This window comes from Odocoileus virginianus, chromosome 30 (genome assembly GCF_023699985.2).
Source record: "Odocoileus virginianus isolate 20LAN1187 ecotype Illinois chromosome 30, Ovbor_1.2, whole genome shotgun sequence".
NCBI lineage: Eukaryota > Metazoa > Chordata > Mammalia > Artiodactyla > Cervidae > Odocoileus > Odocoileus virginianus.
Genome location: NC_069703.1, coordinates 23,318,063 through 23,341,239, shown reverse-complemented (window position 1 = coordinate 23,341,239; position 23,177 = coordinate 23,318,063).

Below are 23,177 nucleotides of genomic sequence, written 5' to 3'. Positions count from 1 at the left end.
TAAGCAAGCTTAGCACTGGCTACTTTGAATGATTCCCCGGGCACCGGGGCAGAGAGGCTGTGTCTAGGTGTCTGGTACCTGCCGTCACGTGATTAAGGCAGGAGAATAGCCACCCAGAGGGTATGAATGTGATGTGGGAGGTGACTGGGGGCACTGGCTCTGGATCGGTGGGCATGCAGGTGAGTCATTGGCTATCTCTAGAAATTAGCTCTCCCTGGGAAGGGAGATCTCTCCAGAGTCAGCAAAGCCCCAAGATGTCAAAGCATCAAAAACACAAAACAAAAAGACATGAGGAATATAGCTTCCTGTTATATCTCCCAGCTCACAGAGCATTTTGTCTTTCGGGAACCTGTATTTTCTTTACAGCTTCCCTGAGAAAGAAGAAACCTGGGGCCACAATCCACAAGCCCACTTTTCTGAAGCTCATCTTGGATAAACCAAATACCCAGGGTCACATGTGGCTCTTTGTTGGCAGATTCAAGACAAGAATTCACATCTTCCAACTACCAGAAAGAACTTCACTTTTCCTCTACAATACCCAGTAGACAACTTCATGTTTATATATCTTCTTGTTGATATAAAGGATGAGGGAGGGACGCCTGAAAATCCCTACCTTAGCAGTGAGCTAAGGGTTAGAGATATTGGAAAAATCAAATAACATCTGGGATAAGTTGGTTAGATAGCATCACTGACTCTATGGACATGAACTTGTGGAAACTCCAGAAGATAGTGGAGGACATGGAAGCCTGACGTGCTGCAGTCCATGGGGTCAAAAAGAGTCAGACATGACTTAGTGACTGAACAACAACATCTAGGATGGTAGACATATATAAACCACTATCCTTTGTTAATCCCACAACTCAGACCAGTTAACCACTAGCTATTCCCCATGTCACTCAGAAAAACCCAACCTGGGATGTGTCTAGACTAGACACTGCATAGGCTGGGGGCGGGGTCTGGCAAGACACCTGTGCTCCAGCCTCAATGTTTTCACCTGTAAAACAAGAAAGGCTGGATTATCTTCAGTTCAGTTCAATTCAGTCACTCAGTCGTGTCCAACTCTTTGCGACCCCATGAACTGCAGAACGCCAGGCCTCCCTGTCCATCACCAATTCCCAGAGTTTACCCAAACCCATGTCCATCGAGTCAGTGATGCCATCCAACCATCTCATCCTCTGTCATTCCCTTCTCCTCCTGCCCTCAATCTTATCCCAGCATCAGGGTCTTTTCAAATGAGTCAGCTCTTCGCATCAGGTGGCCAAAGTATTGGAGTTTCAGCTTCAGCATCAGTCCTTCCAGTGAACACCCAGGACTGATCTCCTTTAGGATGGACTGGTTGGATCTCCTTGCAGTCCAAGGGACTCTCAGGAGTCTTCTCCAACACCACAGTTCAAAGGCATCAATTCTTCAGCACTCAGTTTTCTTTATAGTCCAAATTTCACATCCATACGTGACCACTGGAAAAACCATAGCCTTGACTAGATGGACCTTTGTTGGCAAAGTAATGTCTCTGCTTTTTAATATGCTATCTAGATTGGTCATAACTTTCCTTCCAAGAAGTAAGCATCTTTTAACTTCATGGCTGTAATCACCATCTGCAGTGATTTTTGGAGTCCAGAAAAATAAAATCAGCCACTGTTTCCACTGTTTCCCCACCTATTTGCCATGAAGTGATGGGACCGGATGCCATGATCTTAGTTTTCTGAATGTTGAGCTTTAAGCCTATTCAGCAGTAAATTGGTTGTGTTATTTTGATTACGTTCTCATTTCTTGGTCATTGTCTCATGTTCCTTTTGTAAAAGGAAATCAGATACCTAACACAACTGCATGTTTATCTCTAAAATCCTGGGGTCAATGCCCCCCTTCCTTCAGGGGGTAAACTCTTCTTTGGACACATCTTGGGACTCATGACCTAACAGTGTCCCACCCCAGATCCCTCTCCGCTTGGCATTTTAATCGAAATCTCTTTGCTCTGTTAGGCAGTGGTTTAGGGCTTTTTACTCATTTAACAGGTAGATCTTTTTGAAGTTCTCATTTAAAATAATTTGATATTCAAGCAGTATGTGTGTGGTTGAAAGTCATAAAATTATTCATTTGAAAGACTTCTCCTTTTCTCTCGGATACCAATTGAAGTGTGTAGCAGTTCCCTGGAGCAAAGCTCAATGCCTTAGAAAAGCCTTTTTTTCAGCAGTGCTTTGCCACCATCACTAAATTGAGTTATTCCGACAGTCTTTGATGCTCTGGGTTTTTTTTCCTAAGTATGCATATGAAAGCTGAACAGCAACATAATTTAATTCTCCAAGATTTACTTTTTAATCACCAGGGTGGTTCTTCTGGGGTAAAGAGAGTTGACCCCATTTTCTCAAGTTGAAATTGATTTAGGTCAAATAAGCCTTGGAATTTGAATTAGGTATTTTTCTCCTTATCAGCATGAACTTCAAGCTTCATTTTCCAGCAGCTGGGAACATCTGTGCTACCTATGAATCACAGATGATTGGAGGAAACCAAATGTGGACAAAGGAGGTATTCACAACACACTGAATCCTATCCACAAAATTCTTCATGATGATCTGATGTCAACATACAATTGTGTTAGGTGTCTGAATTCCTTTTACAAAAGGAAAATTAGACAATTACCAAGGAGCGAGAAAGTAATCAAAATAACACAACCAGTTTACTGTTGAATAAGAAATCTTTCTGGAGACGCTATGGCAAATCATTTCAGAATAAGAAATATTTACCCCAAGGGGATTCTATTGAAAAATGTGTAATGAAATGTGACGAGCCATCTTCCTCTCAACTCCAACATGCAACCCCAGCATTAAAGTCTGATTATTTATTCAATGTAGTAGTAATAGTGTTAGTCATTCAGTCATGCCTGACTCTTTTCAACCCCATGAGTGATAGCCCGCCAGGCTCCTCTGTCCATGGAATTCTTCAGGCAAGAATACTGGAGTGGGTAGCTGCTCCTTTCTCCAGGGGATCTTCCCAACCCAGGGATCAAACTCAGGTGTCCTGCGTTGCAGGTGGATTCTTTACCATCTGAGCCACCAGGGAAGCCAAATTTATTCAATGAGAACGGGACAAATCTATCTATAATAAAGCACCCTGCTTACATCAACAAAGTGTTTCTCCACACAGGGACTGAGTTTAGGTATATAAATACTTCCTATGGTTTGTCAGTTACCTTTAGTAGTAAAAAATGCTAACTTAGATTCCCCCAGTGAAAAAAGATTCTCTGAAAACTAACTAGAAGTGAAAGCAGAGGGTGGGTTAACTTCAGCTTCAAGGACCCAAGGTAGAGCATCTCTGGTGATGTTTACCTGCAGCTCCAGCCCCCAGCTGCCTGCAGATTCATGCCTTGATATGTTTGACTTTCTGGGCACCCAGTGAATGAAGCTCCATGGATGTCCACCTACCCTCTCATACTCCCAGGATAGGACTTTTTAGGAGGACAAGTAAGAGTAGATCCCTAAAACTGGTCCCCATGAAGACTTTAGTTTCAGGGAAGTCCTAGAGATTCAAGCAGGACCAAAGTATCATGAAAGCATTTCTCTCCCCACCAAGGCATCAAAAACATCCCCAGCAAAATAAAAAAGACTGAGACACCTTTATATTAATTCAGTAAATACCTCCTAAGCACCAATTATGTGCCTGAAATTGTAGTCAAGGATTCAGAGACAACCTGTGGAATGGGAGAAAATATTTTCAAACAATGCAGCCAACAGGGATTAATTTCCAAAATATGCAAATACCTCATACAGCTCAACATAAAAAAACCCAATTTTAAAAATGGGCAGAAGACATAAACAGACGTGTCTTCAAAGAAGACATAACCAATGGCCAACAGGCACATGAAAAGATGTTCAACATCACTAAATACTAGAGAAATGCAAATCAAAACTATTAATACAATGAAGGATCACCTCACACCAGTAAGAAGGGCCTTCATCAAAACCTCTACAAAAATAAATGCTTCAGAGTGTGTGGAGAAAAGGAAACCCTCCTACACTGTTGGTGGGAATGTAAATCAGGGCAGCCACTCTGGAGAACAAATGTGGAGGTTTCTCATAAAAACTAAAAATAGAGTTATCATGTTATCCTGCTATCCCACTTCTGGGCATGTATCTGGAGAAGACAAAGACTCTAATCTGAAAAGGTACATGCAGCCCAAAGTTTATAGCAGCGCTGTTTACAATAACCAAACAAGCCACAGAAGCAGCCTAAATGTCCATCAACAGATGAATGGATAAAGAAGATGTGGAATACATATTTATAGAATATATGTGTGTGAATGTGTAACTGAATCACTTTGCTATACACCTTAAACATTGTAAATCAATTATAATCCAATTCTAACAATAAATAATTTTTTTAAAAAAAGGATTCAGACATAAGATGACACAGGTCTTGTTCCAGCACACAGTAAGTAGTTGGTGTTTATTGAATGAAGAATCAGCTGAGGAAGATGGCAGTGGAAATCAGAAGAATGAACATAAAGACCCTGAGCTCACAATAATCATGTAATAATCACACACACGCAAAAAAATTTTTTGAGAAATTAATGAGTCGTTGGATGGAGACATAAAGAGGAAGGAAAATTGGACTCTGGACCCAAAGGTTTTGAACCTTAGGGCCTATATACCAGGAATACTATGGATGCAAAAATGGGATTTGAAAAGAAAAAGTCAAGGATACTTTAGTTTACAGTAACAGCGGGACATTTTGGTGGAGCTATGTAGCCTACCTCCCCTCACACAGAACCAGTCGAGAGCTGGCACTAACTTCCCTAGGATGGAGCCCCAAGACGAGGACTCTGGAGGTCCAAGGGATAGTTAGAGAAACAGAAATTCTCACAGTTGGGGGTTTCATTAAAAATCTATATTTAACCAACCATGTGATCCATTAATGTATGACTTATGTTACTCAGATTTTCCTCAGATGAGCCCCAAATCTGTCTTTCTATAATAACTCACTTACGTCGTGTCATTTCCAGAATTGTTCATTTCCATTTTTTAAATCAGTTAATCTGTGGTATCTAAAAATGTTCTTTGTGTCTTTCCGCCTCCATCCTATTCTGCCAGCCTCCCCACCACCCCCGCGGTGGAAATAGCTCCTGCTCAATTCCTTTGCTTTCCTGAGACTTGGCAGACCTGCTCTGCCTCATTTAGGAGAAGTGAGGAGTCCCTTGTCAGGAAAGGGAAGCCATGGGTTCAGGCTTACCCAAGCCACGTCAGTTGTTCATGATTGATCGAAATTATCAGTTTTTCAAAAGTCCACGTTCCCATGTCGTGGGACAGCCCCGCGCCCTGCGCTGAGGATCCGAGTCTGCCTCTTTGCTCTGGAAGCCTGACTCCCAGCGGTCAGAGGGGTCAGGGGCGTGGGGAGGGCATCGCACTTCGATGGGGCAGTCGCTCGGCAGACCCAGTGACTCATTCCTGTGGCCAGTCTCAAGTGAGAGACTAAAAGACAGGAGGAAGCCAGAGGAAACTTCCTCCTCAGCACCCCCACCCGAATATAAAAATGCCAAAGGTGTCACCAACCTCAACATTTTTGAGCTGGAAATTGTTTTACACAAGGTGACCTAGTCTGCTACTTCTGTTAGTCATGACCCACTGTTATTCTGTCTTCTTCATTTTCCACTTACATATACCATTTTCTTAATATTTTTGTTTACATCAACTCACTTTTTTTTCTTTGAAATCTTTCAATTTTTAAATGTTGGCAACCAGTTTTTTTTTAATTAAAGTACAGGTGATTTCCAATGTTGTGCTAATTTCTGCTGTATAGCAAACTGATTCAGTTATACACATACATGCATTCTTTTTTGGTATTCTTTTCCACTATGGTTCATCGTAGGATACGGAACATGATTCTCTTTGCTGCATAGTAGGATCTGGTTGTGTATCCATTCTGTATGATACTGAAGCTTACATCTGCTAGCCCCAGCCTCCTGCTCCATCCCTCTCCCAACCCCCTCCCCCTTGCAACCACCAGTCTGCTCTCTAAGTCCGTGATTCTGCTTCTGTCTCATAGATAGGTTCATCTGTGTCATATTTTAGATTCAACATGTAAATGATATCATTTGGTACTTGTCTTTCTCTTTCTGACTTACTTCAATTAATATGCTAATCTCTAGTTTCATCCATGTTGCTGCAAATGACATCGTTTCATTCTTTTTTATGGTTAATATTTCATTGTCTATAGATACCTCATCTTCTTTATCCACTTATCTGTGGGAGGACATTTAGGTTGTTTCCATGTCTTGGCTATTATGAAAGAGCTATGGACACAGGGGTACATGTATCTTTTTAATTATATCAGCTCACAATTTATTTAAGTAAAGTTATTTTCATAAAGAAGCTATGTCACTAGAAAACAAACTTATGGTTACTGAAGAGGAAAGAGAGGGTGAGAAGGATAAATTAGGAGTATGGGATTAATGCATATACACTACTATACATAAAATAGATAAACAACAAGAATTTACTACATAGCACAGAGAACTATATTCAATGTCTTACAACAACTTCTCATGGAAAATAATCTGAAATCACTTAATCACTTTGCTGTACACCTGAAATTAACACAATATTGTAAATCAACTATACTTCAATTTAAATTTTTTTAAATTATGTCACTGTTATAAAGAGAAAATCAGTTTCACTTGCCATATAAATAGGAAACAATCATAAAAAATAAATATAATGAAAAACAGTATCATTACATTCTAGCTAACTCTGAAACTAAGCCCTGCTCTCCATTAAAGAGAAATTAGCAAATGCCTAGAGAGGGTGTTCAAGACATGTTAGTATCAAACTGAGACTTTTTCTTTAACTAACCAGAATCATTGAAAACAAATTCATCATCATAACAATAAATACTTAGATAACTATTGCCAGGCACAGTTCTCATAACAATCCCAAAAGGCAGAACTCAATCTCAGCTCCCCCGAGAAACGTGGAAACTGAAACAGGGAGATTAAGTCCATGGTGAAGCCAGGATTCAAGCCAGTGTGACTCTAATCAGAATCCCTTTCTCGTGATGTTACTTAATGCTGTACATCCATCACCTAAAATCCCCATCCCTCAGCAACCGCTGAGCGAGAGCAGCCTGAATCAGGAGGGAGACACGCCAGCCCAGGTCCACACATTTATAGTCAGGACTAGTATTCGCTAGGTGGAGACCTTGATAAAAAAAACAACTCCTGCTCTCAAGGTCAATCTGCCTTATTGACTTGTTACCTTGAACAAGTATTTCTTTTACAACTCACTGGTCATTTCTGTACCTCCTGAGCTCTGCCGATTGTTCTTGTTCAAATAAAGTGGTCCTTCTTAAAAGGAACAGATACATTTTAAGAAACTTGAACATTTAGCACTTAATTTTCTGTTTTACTATCTTCAGCCTTCAAATTGTATCACATGATTCCCCGAGGGATGGAAAAAAAAAAAGACATCCCATCTGGTCCTTGAAATTCTTTCAGAGAAAACATGAAGGAGGCAGAAAACAGGAACCTGTCAGCCTCCTGAGGCTTGAGACCTGATTAAACAGGCGGCAGCAGTTCCAGCCATTTTAGAATTATTGATGAACGAGGTGCTGCTGAAAATTGCTGAAGCCAGGGCTGGCCACTTAATATACTTGTGTTTGGATTAGTTAATGGTTCAGTTCCACAAGGTTATGATTGTAAATCCCAGGACTGTTGGCTTAGCTTAATTTGCAGCTCAAGACTGTCTATGAAGTTGCCATTGATAGTCAATTTCCTCAGAGAGAGAGAAGAAAATGAAACAGGAGAATATTTAAATATCAAGTGAGCCCTTTCAATGGAGTCCCAGGAGAACCACAGTGAAGCTGGCAGCCCACAAGCTAAAACCACACGTCACCCCCTGTTGAAGTGGAGCCTTCTCTGATGAGAAACCCCTATGGTGGGTACTGACGGTGGAAAGTGTTCAAGCCTCATCCCCCACCTCCAAGCATCACCCCTCATCCCTCACCTCAGGTCCCTACCCCCTAGCTTGTCTTTCTGCCTCTCCTGGCTTGAATTCTGTCCAAACCTCTCGATTAACACCCCTAAAACCGTGTCTTTTTTTTTTTTTTTTTTTGGCTGCACTGGATCTTCTTTGCTGTGAGCAAGCTTTCTCTGGTTGTGGTGTGTGGGCTCCTCACTCCCTTCTTGCAGAGCACGGGCTCTAAGTGTGGCCCAGTAGTTGCGGCTCCCAGGCGTTAAAGCACAGGCTCAGTAGTTGTGGCGCATGGGCTTAGCTGCTCCGTGGCATGTGGAATCTTCCCAGACCAGGTATCGAACCCATGTTCCCTGCATTGGCAGGTGGATTCTTATCCACTGAACCACCAGGGAAGCCCCACTCCTAAAACCATAGTATGCTTGTCCCTGTGTTAAGCACAAGCCAGAACCAGTTTCTGGCAAAGCCCTGACAGCCCAGAGGGGGCCCGGGGAAAGGCTTATATCTAGAAGCTACATATCTAGCTTTGCCATCTGCTAGATTACTTACACAAAAAGCCAAGTCTTTGTGGAGGCTACAGCCAGACCACTCCCTGACTGGACCACGTTTACAAAACATGTGCAAACACCGGCTAAAATAAATATGAAACCAGTAAAAGGGAAGGAATTGGGGTCGTTTGCTGCAGTGGATGGCAGCCTGTACCTTGGAGCCCAGCCAGAAGAATGCCAGTTCCTTTTCTGGCAAAAAGTCCATGTGTCCCAGGGCACAGCATGGGGTCAGAACTGGGGACTCAAGCACTGTAGGACCCTCCACTACTGCCCTTGTTGTTGTTGTTTATTCGTTAAGTCATGTCCGACTCCTTGCAACCCCATGGACTGCAGCATGCTAGTTTTCCCAGCCCTTCACCATCTCCCAGAGCTTGCTTAAACTCATGTCCATTGGTTTGATGATGCCATCCAACCATCTCATCCTCTGTCGTCCCCTTCTCCTCCTGCTGTCTATCTTTCCCAGCATCAGGGTCTTTTCCAATGAGTCAGTTCTTCTCATCAGGTGGTCAAAATATTGGAGCTTCAGCTTCAGCATCAGTCCTTCCAATAAATATTCAGGGTTGATTTCCTTTAGGACTGACTGGTTTTATCTCCTTGCTTTCCAAGGAACTCTCAAGAGTCTTCTCCAGCACCTTACTGCCTGCCCTTCGATAAACCCCTGTTCTTCTAAAGGAAGCAGAACAGAGTTTCCTTGCTCTCTCCCCTCCTAAAATGATGGAAAGCAACCCCAAGGCTTTGGCGAGGCAGGAAAAAGAGATTCCAGGAGTGCATTCATGCACTTGACTTATGCTGTAAAAGGAGATGGATATGAGAAAGAGAAAAATGCTTGTCTTTCCAGCCTTGGATGACTGGAAAAAACCAGGCACAGACCCAGAGGTAGCTTTTCTGAGAAGCTAATGAGGCCCCTTCTGAGGCCCTGGGTTGGTGGAGAGGGTTCTAGAGAACTCACAAGGTTAATGATTTAATAAAGTTTGCAAAAGCATGACATTTTTTGTATTTTTTTCTTAAAGAAGACTCCTCAGAAAGCATAAACTTCAGGCCCTATAAAATCCAACTGCACCCCTACCCAGACCTGGGACTAGGCCACCACCCTTCCTCCTATTTGCAGCATTCCCCCTCCCCACTGCCCACAGGAACCTGAGGGTGGTGGAGGGAGGAGTGGGACCAGGGAGAGGACAGACAGACGAGAGGAAGAGGGAGCCAGGAAAGAGGGGCTTTCTGAAGCTCCCCACTCCCAGGAGGGCCTCCGAGGGGACTGGTGAGTGGCAAGGCAGACCTGCTTCCCAAGGTCTTTTGGACTCAGAATATAGTCAAGGCAGCAGCCTGCAGTGAAACCAGGTCACCTGGATTCAGTACCTGCTGACCACTTACGGGCTGGGTGACCTTGGGTAAATTATACACCCTTGTCAAGGGAGACCTTGACCCTTCTGCGCCACAATCCCTTTATTGGTGAAATAAAAGAGTAACTACCTCACTGGACTACAAGAATTGAATTGCATATGCATGTAAAATGCTTAAAACAGTGTGTGGCATATAAAAAATGCTAGATGGTGACAGTACCTTCCTATGCTTCTAAATGCTAAATGCACAGCCAAGGTATTCTGTAAGTAGTGCCAAAACCACTGTATGTTTTGGCACTCCAGTCATCTCACAAATCACGACACCACCTTCCTAAAACATCCACAGGCCAACTCGCCTCACGTCCTGTGTACTGGCTACACAAGCAGCAACGGCCTGTCCATCTTCGAGGGTCCTCTCCACCTCCTCTCACACAAACTACCCTTGCTGGTGCTGGCCTCCCTTCTGCCATGATCAAGCCATGCTCCTCTTGGCCTCAAACCTCTGCTTGACCCCTTCAGGAACACCCTTCACCCTCCCCTCTAAATCCAACTCTCTGAATTACTCTGATACAGGGCTGTATTTCCTGCTTTTTCATTCTTGCAGTTAATGATGGACCTCTGGCTCAATTAACAGAGAATCTCTTTGTATTTCATGTTAATTATCTTCTGAACCTCAGCCAAAGAAAGAGAACATAAAAAGGAACGGGCACTGTGGTGATAGTTACACAAATCCCCTCATCATTCATTCATCCATCCATCCATCTAGCCCATAATGGTCATCGGCACCCGCCATGTGCTTACATTCGATAAAGGGGCACAGCAGTAAAGAACAGTGAGCATCAGCACCACCTGAAGGCTTGTTAAAACACGGGTTCCCAAGTGCGGGGTTGGCCTTGTAAATCTGCATTTCTAACAAGATCCCCGATGATTTGAACAATGCTCGTTTGAGAGCACGCTCCGGGTAGTGTTGTCGAAGAAGGCAGCACCCACCCAGTGCCTGATTGACGGTGATTCCTAATTCACAGCCATCTCACACACACCCTTCACTTACCTCTGCATGCCCGTCTGCCTGTGTCAGGGCCTCTGCGCATGCTCTTTCCTCTGTAATATCCTTCAATCCCTTCCTGCAACACTCCCCCTTCACCCTTCATTACTTAGCCAGCCTGTCCTCATCAAAAAGTCTTTCGCATCCCAAAACACACACACACACACACACACACACACACACACACATGATATTCATTGTTTCTGCTATTTGTCTCTTCTATAAAACTTCCCAGAATATCTCTCCCACTAGACTAGAAGCCTCATGATAGCAGGAACAATGTCTATTTCACTGTTCTGTGTATCCCCAGTGCCCAGCCCAGAGCCTGGGATACAGTAGGTGACACAAAAATATGTTGACCTATTGACTAGTTTCTTCAACAAAATTTTCATGAATGTTTACTCTGCGCTGGCACTAGATGTTGGGGATACAGCAGGGGTCAAAAATGAAAAACCCTCTATTCTTGGAATATACATTTTCATGGGGGGACTAACAATAATCCATGACAATAATAAAACTAAATTGTATAATGCGCTATTGGGGCTTCCCAAGTGGCGCTAGTGGTAAAGAACCCGCCTGCCAATGCAGGAGACATAAGAGATGCAGGTTCAATTCCTGAGTCAGAAAGATCCCCTGGAGGAAGGCATGGCAACCCACTCCAATATTCTTGCCTGGAGAATCTTACGGACAGAGGAGCTTGGAGGGCTACAGCCCATGGGCTGCCAAGAGTCAGACATAACTGAAGTGACTTAGCAAACACCCAGGGTGCTATCAGGTGTTAAGTACTAAGGAAAAAATAGAGCAGAGTGAGAGGACCAGGAATGATTGATAAGGAGCTAGGTTGTGGGGTGAGATTTTTAACTGGATGGTTTTAGAGGGGCGTTTAGGAAAGGTGACATTCGAGCAAAGAGTCATCATTTCAGTGAGTCTGCCACGTGGTGCTTTTGGAAAGAGCTTTCCAGCCAGGGTGAAGTCCCAGGACAGCCCCGTCCCATAGAGCTGTCTGGGACAGTGGGAACACGCCATCTGTGTGCTGTCCAGTTACAAGAGTCACTAGCCACCTGGCGCTGGTGGGTATGGACCTGGGCGATTCGCTCCTTCAGTGCAGTCATGCCAGGGATGCTGAGGGCAGGCACAGTGAAGGAGGCAGTGGGGGAAAGCCAGAGGGGAGGCGCTCAGAAAGGTAAGGCAGGTCATGGAGAAGGACCCTGCCAGTCATCACAAGGACTCTGCTCTTATTCTGAGTGAGATGGGAGCCATCAGAGGGTTCTGAGAAGAGCAGTGATATGATTTATGTCTTAAAAGATTCCTCTGGCTGCTCTGTTAAGAATACACAGTAGGGGCTGAAGGTAGGTAGACACAGGGAGACAAAGTGAGAGGCTGGTGGGGCGGGCAGGTCGAAGAGTAGAGTAGATCAGAGCAGGATAGTGGCAGTTGTAGGAGGTGCTAAGTGTCAGGTTCTAAATATACTTTGAAGACTAAGCTCAAAGGACTTTCTGACAGATGCTGATTAAAACATCTATTAAGCTCCCAATATATGCCAGACGCTAGCTATGAACTTTTTCTAAGCCAGATTTGCCCGAGAAATGTCACCCAGTTTTTGACTGGTATGAGCTTTTCCCAAGACAGATTGTACTACGGGACATTTCTCACTTTCAGTCTCCTACAATTTGGTCTTCAAACATTGCATCTTCAGCTCAGAGCCAATATAGGCTGTTGGCACAGGGAAATTTGTTGTTATTCTTATTCAGCCAGCATCACTCCATGGGATGCACATTAAGAAAACAGATGACCCAAATCCTGCATAAATCCTTCATTCTCCTGTTTTATTCTCCTGTCCATCACCTCCTCATTCATTCTTGAGATTCAGGTTTTGCATTCAAGGCTAGGTCAGCTCTCTAGAGGACTTACATCTTCCTCCTCTCACATCTGCCTGGTCCTCCTCCCGCGACTCGCACAGACTGAGGATGGGAAATTGAGTCATCCGTCTTCTGTAACCATACGGATAAGATGTAGTTGTTCCCGTTGTCGGCATTGTTGTGCTTTGGAAACTAATTAAAACAATTAGTATTAAATACCAAAAACAATTAAGCTAATTGAAATAAAGCGTATGCAGTTTACCCCCTTGCACAGTCGAAAAAATAATAATAATAACATGTGGCTAGATGTTGGCACTGCTGACATTCTGGTGCCAAAATAAATCAGGGAATATGGGAGCCGAAGATGGAGGTGTATTAGCGCCCAATCAGTTTACCGCAGTAAAGTGTTTCTCAGAAGTATTTGGCTGGCTTCTGGGAGATATCTTCTATATTGAAAAAAAGTGTATTTCTGCCCAAATGTTTCTTTCAGGCTATAAACCAGCAGGCTATAAACGTGCTGTTCCCCATGCCTCTGACTCAACTCTGTCTGTAGCATCCAAAGACTCTCAGAGGAGGGAGCAGCCTCCACAGGGCCCTCTGAAGATCTCTGTAAGTTCACCAGATCTCTAGGTGGAAAGGGTGTTTTAGGTTGTGGCTGGCAATTTTAGACCACATAGATAAATTCCAAATATAGGGGAGAGGAATCAGGGGCAGGAAAAGGGAAAAGAAGCCACGGAGACCAGCAGAGTCTACAAGGAATGCTGGGAATGTGGTGGGTGCACATGCCAAACAATCTCAACTAGCATTTTCTTCAGCAAAAAGTGAAATTACCTGGGAAGGATGAGCCGCAGGGAACAGAACCACAGGGGTTCCCAGGGACTAAGCCCAAATAGTACCCCCTCTGTCTCTCTGTCCATTTCTCATCTGGCACTAGCTCTGTGCTGGCCACACTCTGGCTGCAGAGAGGCCGTCTCTGTGTGGCAGGGAGCATGGAGGCTGCCGGTGCCAATCTAGCAATCCCAGTAAATGAAGAGAACTCATACCAAATGTCCACGTATCCCTTGTCTGTGCATGCCCACACTTTGGACCAGTCAACATGGCCAAATAAGGGACAGAATGGTTGATCAGATCCCTATCCACAGGCCTACTCCCTCCCACTTTCATCCCACCTCCAGCCAAATGGAGAAACATAGGAAGAAAAAGTTTGCTGGAAGAGCAAAACAAATAACTACATGGGCCCGAGGCTAGGGTGCTAAAGAATCAGAATTTGATGGAGAGAGACTAGAGGCGATATCACCTAGGGAAACATACAAAGATATCTGAGCCTTCATACAGTTCCAGTTTTTTGTAGTTCTACCATCTCACCATTTCTTTGTTGAACATTCAAAGAACAAGATCATCAACAATAACAATTTCACTCCCCCAGAGCCCACCTCACCTGCAATCCACAATTGCCTTGTATAAAATGAGAGTGGCAATGAACTAAAGAGAAAATAGCCTTAAGAAGCCAAGTTTCTTCTCCCTCTCATAACTGACCTGAATCATTATTCATTTTTCTGATAGATGTTTGTTATTGGGGAGGATGAGGTGGTCACCCAATATCTAAATCCACTTTGATGTTTGGGAAATGTCTTACCTTATAAGCAGTGGCGTCCTGGTAAAAGTTTAACAACCTGCTGGAAACGCGGGGGAGACACAACTTGCAGTGTTTGCCCATGTCTGTGGTGTAGATTCTCCTACTACGGCTGATTTCAGGGGAGCAAAGTGATGTCACCGAATGCAGAATAGGAAGAGAGACTCCATGGCACACCACTGTAGGGTATTTCCACCATCCAGATACAAAAGGCATCAATAACTTCAGAAGTATGGAAAATAGTAAAAGTAATAAAATAATTAGGAAGTGACAAATTCTGAGTATTTAATACTTTTGTTTCTAATATAATGTATTCCATTGAGTTTGTATAATTTATTTTTTAATTGTTTTTTATGCTGAGATCAATATCACAACTAAGATATTGACCTTGACACAGCCAACATACATACCAGGATGACCCTTCATGCTGTCTTTTATAGCCGCCCACTACCTTCCTATCCACATCCTTTCTTTAACTCCTGCAAGTCACTAACTTGTTCCTTATTTCTGCAATTTGCTCACCCCAAAAATATTATATAAATGTCTCATACAGAATGTAACCCTTGGGGACTGGCTGTTTTCACTCAACATTATGCCCTGGTGATACACACAGGCTGTATGCGTATCCAAATTTCATTCCTTTTCATTGTTGACTATTAGTCCAGTTTGTTTAATCATTCGGCCATTAAAGGATGTACGGGTTGTTCCTAGTTTGGGGTTACTATGAGTAAAACTGCCATAAATATTTCTGTACAAGTTTTATGTGAACACATGTCTTCATTTCTCTGGGATAAATGCCCAAGAGGGCAATTTCTAAGTCATATGATACTTGGATGTCTAAGTTTTTAAGAAACTGCCAAACTGTTTTTCAGAGTGGCTGCTCCATTTTACTTGTCCACCAGTAGTGTATGAGTGAGTGACCCAGTTTCCTCGTATCTTTATCAGCTTTTTCTGTTGTCATTATTTCTTTATTTTAGCCATTCTGATAGGTGTGCAGTGGTATCTTGCAATTTTAATTTGCATTTCCTTAAAAGTCAGTAACACTGAACACCTTTTCATGTGCTTATTTGTCATCTGTATATTTAATTCAGTGAAATGTTTCTTTGTGTGTTTTGCCTGTTTTTTCAAATTGGATTGTTTGGGGTTTGCTGTTGAGTTTTGAGAATTCTTTATATATTCTAGCTACTACTCCTTTGTCAGATATAAATATTTTCTCCTAATCTGTAACTTATCATTTCATCCTTTTGAGGTCTACTGCAGAGAATAATTTTAAAATTTTGATGAAGTCCAATTTATCTATTTTTTTCCTTTATTCCATTGAGGAAATTCCCCTCTATTTCTATTTTTGAGAGTTTTGATCATGAACAGATATTGAATTTTGCCAAATGCTTTTTTCTGTATCAATTGATACAATCATGTGTTAACATAGGGGGTTATGTTGGTTAATTTCTGAATGTTGAACCAGCTTTGCATCTCTGGAATAAACTTAGTTGCTAAAAACGCATAATTCTTTTTTTTTTTTTTTTCTGTGCAGGGCCTTTTTTGCTGCCAGACTTTTCTCTAGTTGAGGTTAGTGAGGGCTACTCTCTAGGTGCAGTGCACAGGCTTCTAATTGGGGTGGCTTCTCTTATTGCAGTGCAGAGACTCCAGAGCACAGTTGCAATAGTTGTGGTACCCAGGCTTAGTTGCTCCGTGGCATGTGGGATCCTCCCGGACCAGGGATTAAACCCATGTCGCCTGCATTGGCAGGCAAATTCTTTGCCACTGAACCACCAGAGAAATCCTTTAATTCTTTTTTATACTTCTGATTTATATTTGCAAATTCTAAAAACTATTTCTTGCATCGTATTCATAAAGGATACTGGTCTTCAGTTTCATTTTATTTTATTTTTGGTCTTGGTATCAAGGTAGTAATTCATAAAATGAATTAGAAAGTGTTCCTTCCTCTCTGCTTTCTGGAAAAGATTATGTCAAATTGATATTAATTTTTCTTTGACTACTTAAGAGAATTCTCCAGTGAAATGATCTGGGCCTGGAGATTTTTTATTCTGGAGTTGTTAAAGTAAGAATCCAGCTTTCTTCATTATTATAGGACTATTCAAATTATCTCTTTTATATTGAGTTATGATAGTTCGTGTTTTTTGAGAAATGGTACATTTCACGTAACATAACTTGACACCTAACATCAGAATACACATAGATGTCAAGTTTATTGGGTTTCCCTTCTGATGCTCAGCTGGTAGAGCCCACCTGTGATGTGGGAGACTTGGGGTTGATCCCTGGGTTGGGAAGATCCCCTGGAGAAGGGAAAGGCTGCCACTCCTGGATTCTGGCCTGGAGAAGTCTATGGCATGTATAGTCTTTGGGGTCACAAAGAGTCAAGACACAACTGAGCAACTTTCACTTTGGGGCTTTCCTGATAGCTCAGTTAGTAAGGAATCCATCTGCAATGCAGGAGACCCTGGTTCAATTCCTGTGTCGGGAAAATCCACTGGAGAAGGGATAGGCTACCCACTCCAGTATTCCTAGGCTTCCCTTGTGGCTCAAATGGTAAAGAATCTACCTGGAATGTGGTATATACAAACTTCTTCATAATGTCCCCTATTTTAAAGTCTAGAGTGTCAGTAGTGACATCACCTGTCATTCCATATAGCCGTAATTTGTGCCTTCTCTCTTTTTTATTTTATCAATCTTGCTAGTGATTCATCAATTTTCTTGGTTTTTTTCAAAGAACAAGTTATTCATTTCATTGGTTTTCTCTATTGGTTTTTTTGTTTGTTTGTTTTCATTTCTATTGACTTCTGCTCTTCATTATTCCTTCCTTCCATTTGCTTTGGGTTTAGTTTGCTCATCTTAATTCTAGATTCTTGAAGTGGGAATTTAGGTTATTGATTTGAGGCTTTCCCTCTTTTCTAATGTATACATTTAGTGCTATAAATTTCTCTCTGAGCACTGCTTTAACTGTGTCCCATGAATTTTGATACGTTATATTTTCATTTCATTCAATTTAGCATTTTTTTTTACTTCCCTGAGAATTTTTTGGTTCATGGAATATTTTAGAGTGTTACTTCATTTTTAAGTTTTAACTTTTCCTGTTAGTTTCCTGTTGTTCATTTTCTAGTTTAATTCCACTGTGGTCAGAAAATAAATTCTGTGTAATTTTGATTCTATTAAGTGCGTTGCAATTTGCTTTATGGCCCAGGATGTGGTCTATCTTGGTATAGTCTCCACGATCACTGGAAAAGAATATGTATTCTGATGTTGTTGGGTTATTGTTCTGTAATGTTCACTTGATCCTACTGGTTTATGGTGTTGCTGAGTTCTTCTACATCCTTGCTGATTTTCTAGCCATTGTTCTATCAGTTGCTGAGAGAGAAGTGTTGAAGTCTCCAACAAGAATTATGGCTTGTCTGTTTCTCCTTTCAGCTCAGTTTTTGCCTCAAATATTCCATTGCCCTGTTGTTTGATGAATACACATTTGGGGTTGTTAATCTTGGTAGATTGACTCTTTCATCATTCTATCATCTTTCCCTCTGTCTCCTGCTGATGGGCAACAAGAAAAGTTCCGACTCTCCACTAGGACCCCTCTGAAATCACCCTGATGGGAGGAAAAAAGGGTTTCATTACTACTATGTGGGGAGGAAATCCAGGCCCCTGACTTGGCCTCTATGACACCACCCCAGCAGGGGTGGTGAAGTGACTTGTTGGCTCCTTCTGGTGGCCATTCCAGGGGCAACCATGGCAACAATGCCAGGGAGAGCATGCACCACCAGGGGCTCAGACCAGGGCTAGCCCAGTGGGGACAGCAGTGTACTCACCAAAACTTTTCTGTGACATATCTTTGTGGTTCTGGTCAGTATTGCTTCTGAGCTGCGTTCTCCTACTTCCCTAGTGATTCTGTGGGTGGCTTTCCACAGTCTGTTTCTGCTTAAATTGGCTAAATCTAGCTTCCATTGGATGCAAATAAGCATTCTGACTGATTGCACATTCCACTGGCTCTCAGCTGCAAACCCCTCTGGGAAACAAAAATCTCAGCCTTTATCACAAACATCCTTATTCTTGCTTAGGGAAAATAATTTGGAGAGTAACTTATAGCTAATGGAGTAGTGGAACTTAACCTAGAAGGGGCTGCTGAGAAGGGCAACTAGGAGCTCAAAGATACAATGATGGAACCCACTGTCTTAGCTGCCAAATGCTCCCATGGGTTATTATCCCCCACACAGTGAGCATGAACTTAATTACAGTCTCTACTTTGAGATGAGCAAGTGGGCATTGGGTGGAATACACTAACTAGCCTGACCTCGTGAATCAGACAATCCCGGTGACATTAAAATCTTATGCTCTCTTCATTCCTCCCTCCCACACCATTGAAGACTCACTCACTGGTTAGAGGGAAGATTTTTTTACATCCTTGAAGGTGGCTTTTGTGCATGAAAAAGATCACTCATAGTTTTACTTGGGTCCTGAAAATTAGAATTTGATTTACTAAATGTGTAGATTCAGAAATAAATGGTTCTTCCTTAAGCAGCTTTAAAAAAATCAGCTTAGGAATGTTATTATCCTATTTATAAGTCTAGCAAATATTAACAATTACTTTGAGAGGGCTTTTGATTAATGTTTAGTCCCATTTATACACTTAGTTAATTAAACCTCTTTAACATTTTAAGCAGCATTTATAATTTAATTTATTCAATTCCTTTTTAAGTACTTCATCTGACAAACCTTCCCGAGTAGTAAGGTGACTCTTATAGATTTAATAAATTAAGCATACAAAAAATGGTCAGGTTTAAATTCTCTTAAATTTCCAATCTATATGCAAACTTAGAAGGATTTCATCTTAAAATCACAAATCTCAATCAATCATCCCAGTGAAATACAAAAGAGGAAGCAAAATCTCTTTAAAATTGCATGAATATTAAATATCATTAAGTATCATTGCTATAGACTCAATGTCTGTGCCCCCCTCAAACCCACAGGTTGAAGCTCTAGTGCCCAAAGTGATGATATTAATAGGGGCCTTTGGGAGATGATTAGGTCATGAAGGTGGAGCCCCCATGAATGAAGTTAGTTCCCTTATGAAAGAGACCCCAAAGATCTTCCTTGTCCCTTCAGCCATATGAGAACACAACAAGAAAACAGATGACCAACCTGCAACAACATGGATGGACGGGAGGGTATTAAGCTTAGTGAAATAGATCAGACAGAGAAAGACAAATATTGTATGCTCTCACTTGTAAGTGGAATCTAAAAAATAAAACAAATGAATGACTGTAACAAAACAGAAACAGACAAATGGATACAAACTAGTGATTACCAGGGGGAGATGGGTGGGGACAGACAAGACGTAGGAAGGGGATCAGTAGGTACAAACTACTAGATATAAAATAAATATGATACAAGTATATAATGCACAGCACAAGGAATACAGCCAATAGTTTATAATAATTTTAAATGGAATATAATCTATAAAAATATTGAATCATTATGTTGAACACCTGAAACTAATATAATATTGTAAATCAACTACAAATCAATTTTTTAAAAAAGACAACTACTGTCTATGAACCAGGAAGTGGGCTCTCACAAGACACCAAATCTGTAGCACCTTGATCAGGGACTTCCCAGCCTCCAGAAGGATGAGAAGTAACTTTCTGTTGCTTATGAGCTACATAGTCTATAGTATTTTTCATAGCACCCTGAATGGGCTAAGATAACAATAGATGAACAAATTCTTTGAACTTGAAAATATTAACACTACTAGTTTTGATTCCCTTAAACAATTGTGTGCTGAATTTTTAATTTTCCCTGGGCTACTAAAATGCCTATGCATAAGGGAGGTTACTTCCTTTCTTCTCAGGTTGTTAATCAACGAGACTGCATCTTCACTAGACAGGTGACTCTATGGACCAGTCAAGCCCTATTTGCAGTCTCTAATTTTCTGACTTAAAGATGGAAGTAGCCAGGACTTCCCTGGTGGTCCAATGGTTAAGAATCCATCTGCCGATGCAGGGGACACAGGTTCCATCCCTGGTCCAGGAAGATTCCACGTGCCCAGGGGCAACTAAAGCCTGTGCCCCATAACTACTGAAGCCTGTGTGCCCTAGAGCCTGTCCTCTGCAAAACAGAAGCCACCACAATGAGATGCCTGCACACCACCACTGAAGAGAGGCCCCCACTCATCATAGCTAGGGAAAACCAGCGCACAGCAACAGAGACCCAGTGCAGCGGAAATGACTAAAGAAATAAACATTTTTTAAAAAACAAAACATTTTTTGCGACCCCGTGGACTGTAGCCTATCAGGCTCCTCTGTCCATGGGATTTTTCCAGGCAAGGGTACTGGAGTGGGTTGCCATTTCCTTCTCCAGGGCATCTTCCCGACCCAGGGATTGAACTCAGGTCTCCCGCATTGCAGGGAAGCTTTCCCTGAGCCACCAGGGAAGCCTTTTTTTAGAAGATGGAGGTAACCAAAGAGATCACCCTATTAGATACAAGTGATTGATCACTGGTTTTCAAACCAGAGTCCAGTCCATAACCCTCATCCAAGACCCACACCTGATTTTATATTTTGTTGTTTGTTTGTTAAATTTTAAAGTCTCTATTGAATTTGTTACAATATGGTTTGGGTTTTCTGGTGGCCAGGCATGTGGGATCTTAGCTCCCCAACCAGGGATCAAACTTGTACACCCTGCATTAGAAGGTGAAGTCTTAGCACTGGACCACTAGAGAAGTCCCCTGATTTTGTATTTGCTTGACTCAAGGGGCTTCCCTGGGGGCTCAGCTGGTAAAGCATCCACCTGCAATGCACGAGACCTGGGTTGAGAAGATCCCCTGGAGAAGGGAATGCTACCCACTCCAATATTCTGACCTGGAGAATTCCACGGACTATACAGTCCATGGAGTCGCAAAGAGTCAGACAGGACTGAGCTACTTTCACTTTCACTTTCATTATGCATAACTACGTATTTTTTCATATAACTCTAAAGAACCCTACATTCTTTCCATATGCTTCTTATCCCCTGGGACTGCATAATTCTTATGGATATTAAACTTTTGTCAATTTAATTCTGGTTATCTCTCAGAGCTTTGCCTGATTACTGTTATAACTCCCAAAGTCATTCTCCAAGGTCATCACTCAGCCCCATCCTCTCACCCTACCTTACCCACTTCAGTCCCTGAGTTCCTAATTCTCCAGGGGGTGGAAAAGCAGGCTCCTCTCAAGATCTATGCTCCTTTCTACCTGGCAAGGCAAAGGAAAACATTCTTAAGCCTAGTACCTTCTCTCAGAAACAGCCTAGAGTTACAATGGCACTATAGCCTCCTGCTTCCCACCTTCTTGGAACAGGCACTGCAATGGCCAAGGTCTCCTGGAAGAACAAGGTCCACATCCAGAGACACTGGAGCAAACCCCTAACCTCCCAGAAAGATGAGGGAACATTACCAAGTCACCAGCCGGTTCCTGAACTAACAGTACAACCCAGGACTCCCAACTCCCAGCTCTGTGCTCTGACCACTCAACCACAATGCCCTCAACAAGAGCAAAGTCAGAAAAGACAGGAAGGAGCTCAGAGATCAGAGCCCCAACCAGCCCAAACATTAGAGCGGGGCTGGGTACAGCCCTTTCAGTTGCTTGATAAACAGCATCAAAATAGGTATGGTTCCCGCCATTTCTAAAATAAAAAAGTCGCTCGGTGGCTGAAAATAAATGTACATACCAGGTATTTGTATTTTCATACTAGGGAGAAGCAATAATAAGAAATGATTGTCAGCTATGGTGGGAATCTGGGGGCAGGGCTGGGGCCCAAGGAGCAGGCGCTGAAGGAAAGAAAACAGGGTATGAGGGTGGCCTCCAGGAGTCCCAGCCTTGGGGAAAGCCCTTACAAAAGAGCCTTGTACAAAAGCCAGATTTTCTTTCTTGGCTGCACTGGGTCTTCCTTGCGGTACCTGGGCTTTCTCTAGTTGTGACAAGCATGGGCTTCTTTGCACTTCTCTAGTTGTGGCACGAGGACTTAGCTGTAGCATGTGGGGTCTTAGTTCCCAAGTCAGAGCCTGAACCCATATCCCCACACAGGAAGGCGGATTCTTTACCACTGGACCACCAGGGACGTCCCCTCCAAAAGCCAGAGTGAAGATGCTCTGGTCCCTCCGTTATTAGCATTTTGAAGAACCACTGGTGGAGTAGGAACAGGACAGCTCAGATGGAAGTTGAACCTTCCTGCTAGTTCAAACCCCATCTTGTCTCCTATGACTCCTGGGGCTTCTGGCAGCACTTTCTCTTTCCCATCAACCTGGTATGCAGGCTCGCCAACATCTCCCCCACCAGCTGGCTGGGAAGGAAAGCCACAATGCCTCTTTGGGTTTGGAGGGTATTATTACCAACAGACACAGAGAAAGTGATGCTGTAATCAAAACTAACAAACATAAAAAAGCAAAACATTCTCAGAATTCTTTTTTTTTTTTACTTAGTATATGTTATCTTTTGCGTCTGACTTCTTTCACTTAATATAATGTCTGTAAGATTCATTTCTGTTTGTGTATCATTCTTAGTTATTGTAATAGAATATACCATTATATGAATAAACTATAATTTATTTATTCATCCTGTAGTTAATAAACATTTGGATTGTCTCCAGTTTGGGGGCTATTATGACTAAAACTGCTATAAATATTCTTTTTTTTTTTTTTTTAATTTTTATTAGTTGGAGGCTAATTACTTTACATCATTACAGTAGTTTTTGTTATACATTGAAATGAATTAGCCATGGATTTACATGTACTCCCCATCCCAGTCCCCCC